We start from the raw sequence: 10481 nt of genomic DNA on the forward strand, positions 1-10481 counted from the left end.
TAAATATTTGTAAAGTGAATGAATTGTCGTCCATGGTTGTGTCAACATATAGTCAGAATAAGAGAACTAAAGGAAATGTGTGAGATGCTTTGAACTGAGATTTTAGAGTATTTGATAGTGAGAAGGTCTGGATTGTAATCATGGTTTTAAAATGAAAAGGGGCAAGTAGGACAAAGAAATTATAAAAATGAGAACTCAGGATATTAAAAGGATCTTAGTTCTAATACGAGTAGAATTGAAGAGGATGAAAGTAAGCCTGGATCCAAATGAGACTGTCATGAAGTTCAAAAAATGACATAAATAAACAAATAAACAAGATAGTTGGTGATAAAATACAGCCTGATAACATGACACATAAACCCGGGGAAGGAAGTAAGGGATTAGAGAGGGAGAAACAGCCAGAAGAATCAAGGAGTAAACTTCCCCTTATGAAAAAAAGACTGGTATGTATCACTTTGAAGGAAAAACTTGAGGGTTGCAGTTTCCTCAAAAAAAGCATAGCTATCAACCAATTAGCTTATTGAGAAGGAAATGATTAGAAAAGAGCTGAGCATGTCGTATAGGAAATTTTGCTAAAGGCTGGTTATGCTATAAAGCTTAAAGGAAGAATTTCAGTATTGGGGTAGGAGTTAAGATATAGGGCTAAAAATAGATGAGAGTGCTGGCCAATGGTGATGACTAAAGTCAAGAACTTTTCTCCACTGCTAACTGAAAGAGCAAATGAGATTAATACTACGTATCAAGGCAGATAGACACAAATGACAGGACCTTTATGTGTATAGCATGATCCCACATTTAAAAATAAAAATAAAAAACGAGTACATGTTTGAATTTGCAAAGGCAAAATATGGAAAGATAATAAAACCTAAATATGACTTCCTAGGAGGGAAATAATTTTGTATTTCTATAAGATACATTAAGTTATTGTCAGAATTCTTTTAAACGTGCACTATTTCTACCAGCAAAATTAATAAAAATATAATATGAGCAGAAAACATTAAAGTGTTTTATATAATGCCAATTATGGTTTTTAAAATGCTGGGAATGGAATGAAAGCTGTGACCAATTCGAAATGATATGAGAAGTTATTAACAGTAAGTAGTTCTCGCTCAGGAATGACATCACCAGACAGCTACGAAACTTTCCAACTGTTGAATGTTTCATGACAATCATTTTGACGAGGAAAAAAAGAGAGACTAAGGGGGACGGGAGTGGAAGAGAGAGAAGCAGGGACATAAAGAGAGAGAAAATGTTTTTCTGCTTACACATCCCATACAATTTCTACTAGGAAGAGAGCTAACACGGTGGGTATGTTTCATTTAAGCATATATTTTAGTTACCATATTTTTAACTGCCATGTGCCAGGTATATTTCTCTTAGGCCTGGAGAAACAGTAGTTTTCAAGACAGTCGACATCCCTGCCTTATGGGAACTTACATTCTAGAGATCAGTACTTCCCATAGACATGTAAGTAAGCCACATTTGTAGTTTAAAATTTTCTAGAAGCCATACTAAAAGAGTAAAATTTTAAAAAGTTGGTAAAATTACCATTAGTGGCATAGTTTATTTAACCCCATATATCCACTCATGATCCATTATCATTTCAGTATGTAATTATGTACCCAAAATATTGATTGAACACTGTCTGTAGCATAATGCATGATTCATCTAAAGCTAAAGAAAAGTATTTGAACGTTTTCTAATTTTTTATAAGTTGATTTGTTATTTTGAGTAAAAGTTTTTTATTTAAAGTCATTGGTGACTTTATTGAAGATTATTTCACCTTTAAAATATGTAGTTTTTAGTGTTTCCTCATAATTCTGTAACAAATTTTCTGTAATTGAAATAACTTTTACTATCTCTCCATATAAAACTGGTTTTCTTTATTGTGCTAGAATCTAAGCTATCTTAGAGTCGGCCAATATTATAAATTCAAATTTTTCTAAAAAAAAATTTAAATGTCTGTTAGATATTCCATTTTGATTTCAGGCAACTAATATGCTGACTCTTTTTTATTTTTTTGGTGGAAATCAAAATCACTATATAGCTGCTGAAAATGTTTCCGAATATTGTCTACTGTATTATACTTAACTTTTTTTTTTTTTTTTTTTGAGACAGAGTCTCACTCTGTTGCCCAGGCTGGAGTGAGTGGTCGGATCTCAGTATACTTAACTTTTAACACAATGCCCAAATAAGTTTTCTGTGTTTCTCTGATGCAGCACATTGCAATTTCCATTTATCATAAATTTTTGACAAACTTTCCACTTTTTTGTATCTTGAATCATATTGTAAGCTTTTGTATCTTCATTTCATTCTGCACAGTAGTGTGGTTTTGTCTTAAATTTTAAAATGTGTTCATACTTACTTGTAAGCTAAAAATGTCAATTATATTATAATCAGAACTATATTATGTATTTTATCTTAATTTCCAATTACAAGTTATATAAGTGTTACTGTAACTGATGTTTCCTGCATAAAATAATTAAATAATTATAATCTTACATCAGTGTGCAAAGAAAAAACATTTAAAACGTATGAATCCATTGATATCAACTGAATCCATGATTTGCTTGTGCCTTATACTGGAAATGCACACTACAATAAAACAATAATATCTTAAAGTGATGCAATATTTAAGGGAAATGTAGTCCTATCAAAACAATAATGGTGTTTGTCGGAAAAATGTTTACACTGCTTCAGTTTTTAATTTTAAAATGTGGCACTAACCGCATTTCAAGTATTCAATAGCCATATTTGACTAATGGTCATTGTATTGGAAAGTGCAGTTCTAGCCATTAAAAAAATATTTCACCTACATGTAGACTATATAGTACTAGACTAAGCCCTTTTCAGGAAATCAATTTCTTCTTTGGTAAAACCAGAATTATGAAATACTTCCAACTTCATAGAATATTATGCAACTGTAGGGAAGCTCGCACATTGGAGATGATAAAATGTTCTTTCTTTGACTCTCTAAACAATTTCATAAAAATTCTTTCAATAATTTTTCATACCTAAGACAGTGATATGATCTATTCAGAATTATAGATTTATAGTAAATGTATCAAGGTATTTTATATGGGATAGAATTGGAAAGTGCAAAATATGATCTCCAGTGAAGGGAAGACTTTTCTCCCCAAACAAATGGTTTTTGTATTTTATTATTGAAAATAAAGAAATAATAAATGAAATGTTTCCTCTAATAGACAATTCAGTGAAATTGCAAACTGTGAAGAGATGAGGGCTGATTTAGAGTTTAGTTATGAATAAGAATACCAAGTACGTATACTATGATGACACTTCATGTTACAGATTTCAATAGCTTTCTTTTTATCACAAATGATATGATATGGTTTCGATCTTTTAAAAATTAAATCATTTTCCATTTATTATGTATCTCTGACATGTTACACCTTTTTGATGAGAAGTGTGTGGTTATCCTACAGTTCATAGTCTGAAGTACTGAAATTAACACTTCTTTAGTGAAAGAGTCTGACTCTCCAGTGTTACTTTTTCAAACACTTCTTACTTGGTAGTGTAATCCTGGCACAAATCCCAGAATGTGATTCTAACACATCATTTTCCTCACTGTAGGAATTAATACAAGCTTTAGGAAAATCATTTTCTCTAAGTAACAGAAATTGCTCTTAGCCCAACTCCTTATACTTCCTACCTAGAACCAAATACTCATTTAAATACTTATTGGCAAGGCATTTGATGAGGGTAAGACACTCTACAATGTGAAGTAAGAAGGGAAAGAAGATATGCTACAGTTTCTTAGCTTTTAGGGCCCTTACAATCTCATAGGTGACATGGAAATTAATAAATCAAAAGGATTTATTTGTAAATATAATTAAGGATCCCCAGGCCAGGTGCAAAGAAATGCAAAGCAAGAAGAATCTCTGGCCTAGAGTGATAGACAAGAATGTTGCTATACTGTTAATAGAGTGGAGCTCAAGTAATGGATAACATATTAAAGTAGCTGGATATGGAAGTTGGGTCTTTTAAATTGGGCTAAGCAACATGAACAAGATCTGAGAGGCAAAAAAAAAAAAAATGGGAATATTTGAGAAATTGCAAGAAGCAATAATTAAATGGAGTTTGAGGTATACTATGGATGGAGTACACTGAGAGAGTAGTTGTGAGTGAGAGTTTGATATAGACAAGATTGTGGGGGACCCTATGTGGCAGGCTGAGCAGTCTGGACTTTGCTCAATTAACGATAGGCAGCTTTGACCTGGATAGTGATGGTCAAAGTGGAATATAAAGATTTACAGGTAGAAGAGGGACTGCCAAAGAATCTTGTAATTAGTGCTTGTAATTAGTATGGATCTCAGGTCATTATTATTCTAAATCATCAAAACATGGTTAAATTGTGTTACCAAACTGTAATTGTTAAAGCCCCATGGATCAATAAATATTTGAAAATGTAACAAAATATTAATAAAGTAAGGAATGATGCTATTTATTTCAGAAATACTGTGTGCCAAATGCTCACCATCTATTATCTCTCCTTGTTGAGGAAACGGATTTTCACAGTAATCAAATAACTTTCCAAAGCTGCGCAGTTAGTGACAGAACCAGAGTTTGAGTGTATCTGAGCCTAGGAGTGCAAAGCGCGTAATTGCTGTCCCTTAATGTTAAAGTGAACGTTCATGTTTTCAACCTGGAAGAGGAACGAATATGCAGACCTGAGAGATAATATGACCGCGATGGAGTGAAGGTTTGTGTCCCTCCAAAATGTGTATGTCAAAGCCTATTCTCCAATGTGATAGTTCGGAGGTGGCGTTTTGGGGGTTGATTAAGTCATGAATGGATTAGTACCCTTATAAGCAGATAAAGAGAGGGGAGCCATGTGAGGACACAGTGAGAAGCTTCCTCTAGAACTAAGAAGTGGATCCTGACCAGACGCTGAATCTGCCAGCACTTTGATCTTGGAGTCAGTCTCCCGAATTGTGAGAAATAAATTTCTGCTGTCTAGAAGCCACTGCTTTATGGTATCTTGTTATAGCAGCCCGAATGACTAAGACAATAATTAAATCCATTTCTTTTTTATGAAAGACGTTAAGGGACAGAGAATTTAAATGATTTTCAGAGATTACAGAGTTTTTTTGGGAAGTGACTTGCATAAAATGAACAATGTATTTTATGTAACTGAAAGAATTGAGAAATGAGCCTAATTGCATTTTCATTCCTTTTTTTTTTTCTTTTTTTTAATCTTAAGCACCTCATATAGTTCATTAATGTAAATAATCCTTAATGTGAGTGGTGGTTAAGACCATGTAAATGGGCCGGGCACGGTGGCTCACGCCTGTTATCTCAGCACTTTGGGAGGCGGAGGCTGGCAGATCACGAGGTCAGGAGATCGAGACCATCCTGGCTAATGCGGTGAAACCCCGTCTCTACTGAAATTACAAAAAACTAGCCGGGAGCGGTGGCGGCGCCTGTAGTCCCAGCTACTCGGGAGGCTGAGGCGGGAGAATGGCGGGAACCCGGGGGGCGGAGCTTGCAGTGAGCCGAGATCGCGCCATTCACTCCAGCCTGGGGGACAGAGCAAGACTCCGTCTCAAAACAAAAAACAAAAAAAATGTAAATAGGTCTTATTATATTAACACATGATCAATTAACATGACATAATAGTAACTAGGCAGAGTTATTACAAGGATTTGGAATGATGTAAACAAAAGCAGGAAGAAAAGAACTTACATACTATGTGATCAAGTGGGGAATAGTTAGATTTAGCTATCCTTTTGAATTTAAGGACATTCTGCGAAAGAGCATGAAACAATCCTAGAAAATGTAAACTTAAACTCTTTTTCCTTACAGCTACATAAACTCAATTTTTCAAAAGGCTAAGTTACTGCCCAGGATCCTCTAACTTGTAAGTGTGAAAAGCAGGTTCAGTGTCTTACACAGGAAATTCACCAATTCTCGCCTTCTATGGGGGCGGGGGCGGGGTCGGGGGTGGGGTGGTGGCAGAGAGGGCCTGAAGTTGTTGGGGAGGGACTGGAAAACTAAATGCAGTTCGACGTTGAGCTATAATAAAAGACGAATTTGCGAATTTTCCTAAAGAAAGGGAAAAGCCAATAAAAGAGGTTTAAACTGAGCGGTTTTTTCTGAAGCATCTATTTGACAAATAATTTATATAGATTACTCCAGATCAGAAGGAAAATAAGGAGGAAGAAGTAGAGGAGAAGCAGAATGAGAACAAAAGAAAAAAGAGACAAATATCACTTCATTACAATAAATCTCAACAACTTGAAAAATAGTTTTGAATGAAGAAAGTCAATCCAGTTGGCAGAGAAGCAAAATTTTAGTAGAGAGCCTGAAGAAGAAAGAGAGGGAGACCAAGAATCTAGTCCACTAGCCTCTCCCAAACTCTTTTCCACTCTCATGAAGCGTACATCCTTGTTCTTTACTAATCCTCCAGGCACCCAACTGTCAATCATTTACCTTAGTGATTCCTTTTCTTCATGTGTATTAAACTAAAAATTGGTAAAATGATATAAAAGTTAATCAAATGAATTAATAATCATTTGTACATTTAAAAGTTGTAAATTCAACAGATTTGGAAAACAGAACTAAAAGTATATAAATATCACACTAAGATTTATATACTGATACAAGGTTTCTTTGACTGTATTAATGTTTTTGACTGCATAATTATTTGGTTAGGGGATATCCTGTGCATGGTATATTTAGCCACATCCCTGGCCTTCACCTAGTCATGACCTAGAATGTGTAGAACATCTATCTAGTTATAACAATCAAAAATTTCTCCAGACATTACTAGATAATGCTGAAAGCAAAATCAACCCTGGTTAAGAACCACTCTTAATTACATATTGAAATGGAAAACTGTTTGATATATGGTGTAAAGTAAAATGTATTACTAAAATGGATTTTACCTTTTTTAACTTTTTAATGTAGCTATAAGAAATTTTTTAATTACATATAATTCATGTTAAATTTGTATTGGGAAGCACTGTGGCAACCAGCATTCCTCTCTGTTTTATACTCTAAAGCAGTGTTCCTCAAACTCTTAATGTACATAAAACTTACCTAAAGATTTTATAAAAATTCAAATTAAAATTCAGTACATTTGAGGTGGGGTGAGATTCTGTATTTATAAGGTCCTTGATGATACTGATGCTCCTAATCCATGGATCAAATGTTGTACAGCATAACTCTTGGGAACTTTCCATATGTATGCAAAATAGGACATAAAAACGAATGTCAATGCAACACTATTTGTCATAATAAAAAGATGTGAACACTGTTCACCCAAAAGGGAATATATAAATTGTAGTAAGTTCACACTACATAGTTATATAATACATATTTATATGTGTGTATGTGTGTGTATACATATACATGACCAGTAAAAAATGAACATGAACTATATCATGCCAGGATAAATCTCAAAAACGTAATCCAGATCAAAAACCACATATTTCAAAATGTTACGTACATTAAGATAAAATATATTCAAAGTTAAAAACTTGCAGAATAGATTGTTATGGACTCAAAAATATTTACTAAATTTCTTTGACAAATATGATTCACAGCAAGTTCATAACAATGGTTATTTCTGAGGAGTGAAAGATATTGGGATCCTGGATGTTTATACACACTGGAGTTAGCATATGTATCAATAATGTTTTATTTCTTTAACACACGAAGTAAATGAAACCAGTGAGGTTTGGGAAACTCCACCCAGAGGCAGAAAAAATGGAGGAAAAAATGGGTGGCTTCATGGGCCAGGTCCATGGCCCTACTGCTGTGTGCAGCCTTGGGACTTGGCACCCTGTGTCCCAGCCATTCTAGCCATAGCTAAAAGGGGCCAAGATACAGCTCAGGCCATAACCTCAGAGGGTGCAAGCCCCAAACCTTGGCAGCTTCCACATGGTGTTGAGCCTGTGTGTGCATGTTTTTCTGAGGCCTTGGAGCCTGTGAAGTGAGGGGCTACTGTGAAGGTCTCTGACGTGCTCTGGAGACATTCTCCCCATTGTCTTGGTGATTAACATTTGGCCCCTCTTTCCTTATGCAAATTTCTGCAGCCAGCTTGAATTTCTCCTCAGAAAATGGGATTATCTTTTCTATTGCATCATCAGGCTGCAAACTTTCCAAACTTTTCTGCTCTGTTTCCCTTTTAAAACTTAATGCTTCTAACAGCATCCAAGTCACCTCTTGAATCCTTCACTGCTTAGAAATTTCTTCTTCCAGATACCCTAAAGCATCTCTCTAAAGTTCAAAGTTCCACAAATCTCTAGGGCAGGGGCAACATCCCCCAAGTCTTTTTGCTAAAACATAACAAGAGTCACCTTTACTCCAGTTCCCAGCAAGTGCCTCATCTCCTTCTGAGACCACCTCGGCTTGGATTTCATTGTCTGTATCATTATCAGCGTTTTAGTCAAAGCCATTCCACAAATCTGTAAGAAGTTCCAAACTTTCCCATACTTTCCTGTCTTTTCCTGAGCCCTCCAAATTGTTCCAAGCTCTGCCTGTTACCCAGTTCCGAAGTCGCTTCCACATTTTCAGGTATCTTTACAGCAGCACCCCACTCTACCAGTACTAGTTTACTGTGTTAGTCAGTCTTCATGCTGCTGATAAAGACATACCCAAGACTGGATAATTTATGAAGAAAAAGAGGTTTAATGGACTCACAGTTTCACATTGCTGGGGAAGCCTCACACTCATGGAGGAAGGTGAAAGGTACATCTTACATGTCAGCAGACGAGAGAGAATGAGAACCAAGAGAAAGGGGAAACCCCTCATAAAGCCATCAGATTGCTTGAGACTTATTCACTACCATGAGAACAGTATGGGGGAAACCACTCCCATGATTCAATTATCTCCCACTGTGTCCCTGCCACAACACATGGGAATTATAAGAGCTATAATTCAAGATGAGATTTGGGTGGGGACACAGTCAAACCATATCACCCAGTAGTAACCACTTTTTCCAACATTTTGGTATTTTACTTCCAGTCATTTCATCTTTCTCATATATATGAAACAGATATTACACAAGTGCACACATAGACACACATCATTTTAATGTTTTACAAAGTAAGATCATATATAAACTGTACTTGATCTATCTTACAATTTGCTATGTTCTACTTAAATCATAAATGATATAGCCTCCTTGTTTTTCTCTGCTCTCTCTTATCTAAAGCTTCTGTTCAAAACTTAGATACAGTAGTTTAGCTATCTCTTCTTTGTTTCATTTTCCTCTTCCATCGCATGCTCAGGATCACTAGCCAGGCCCAAGAGCTCTCATGAAATATTTTCCAAACATAGATAGTTCTGCTTCTAAAATAAATATTGGTGCAATACTTATAATAACAAATATTATTGCTAGGAAAATATCACCTGAACATATTATAGTCTATTTAAATACCTTTCTATAAATGAACAATTTCTCACAATTATAAGCAAACAGCAATGGTTACTTATAAGTCTACATTGTCACAATAATTTTTTTAAAATAAATTTCAAGGAGGAAGACCATGTGGAAAACAGTTGTGTATATTATAAAGGCTTTGATATTATTGTCAAATTATTATCCACATGTTTCATAACATTTTACCTTAACTAGTACGATTGAATGTGAAAACTCATAGGACCTACTTTCTGTCTCTTGACTGTTAAGTACTATGTTCTCATATCCAGCCTTTTCTATTTAAGGCAAAAAGCATTATTAAGGTGCTATTAATTTTTTTCTATTCTATTTTAGATAATTTTTCCCTCAAATATAGTAAGTTGTGAGTCCTTCTACCCTTCCTTAAATATTTTCTCATCTGCAAAAGATTTGACAGAAGTTTACTGACCTTTCTGGCACTAACACCTGTTGTTCCCTATGTTGGAATTTTCCTGGTATCTCAGTAGAAGCTGGAAGAGAGATAATTGAATATGTGTTGCTTGTATAGACATTTTTACCTATAAACTCCATCCTGTTTTATTTACAAATTAAAATACCAGAAAAATATAGGTTAAAGAATTCTCTGGGAACAAAACTTGAAGGTAGATACTGTTGGAATTAAGAAAAAGATAAATAACTTCCTATAGCACAGAAAAGTTCAGAAAAACTAAATCATAGTCCATAAAATAAAGGAAAGAAGTAGAAAGATGCTACAATGAAACACAAAGTTTAGAAAACAAGCTAAAAGGTGAAAAATTAAACAGTAAGTTGCATCAATAAATAAAAATCCATTGAACTACTCAGTTTAAACTAATTCAACAAATATTTATATTTAGTATGATCCAGGTACCACCAGGTCTTGAGGAGTTAGTGGTGAACAAAATATACACAGGACCTCTACTCATGAAATTTAGTCTAGTAGATATTAAAAAAAAAACAATTACAAGTTATGAGCTTCATCAGAGCATAGTTCAAGATGAATATAACATGTGTCAAAATGGTTTTCTAAAGAGGTTGCAGTAAGCCTTGATAGCATACATCAGTTCTTTCTCAT

The sequence above is a fragment of the Macaca fascicularis genome, chromosome 2 (assembly GCF_037993035.2).
Source record: "Macaca fascicularis isolate 582-1 chromosome 2, T2T-MFA8v1.1".
NCBI lineage: Eukaryota > Metazoa > Chordata > Mammalia > Primates > Cercopithecidae > Macaca > Macaca fascicularis.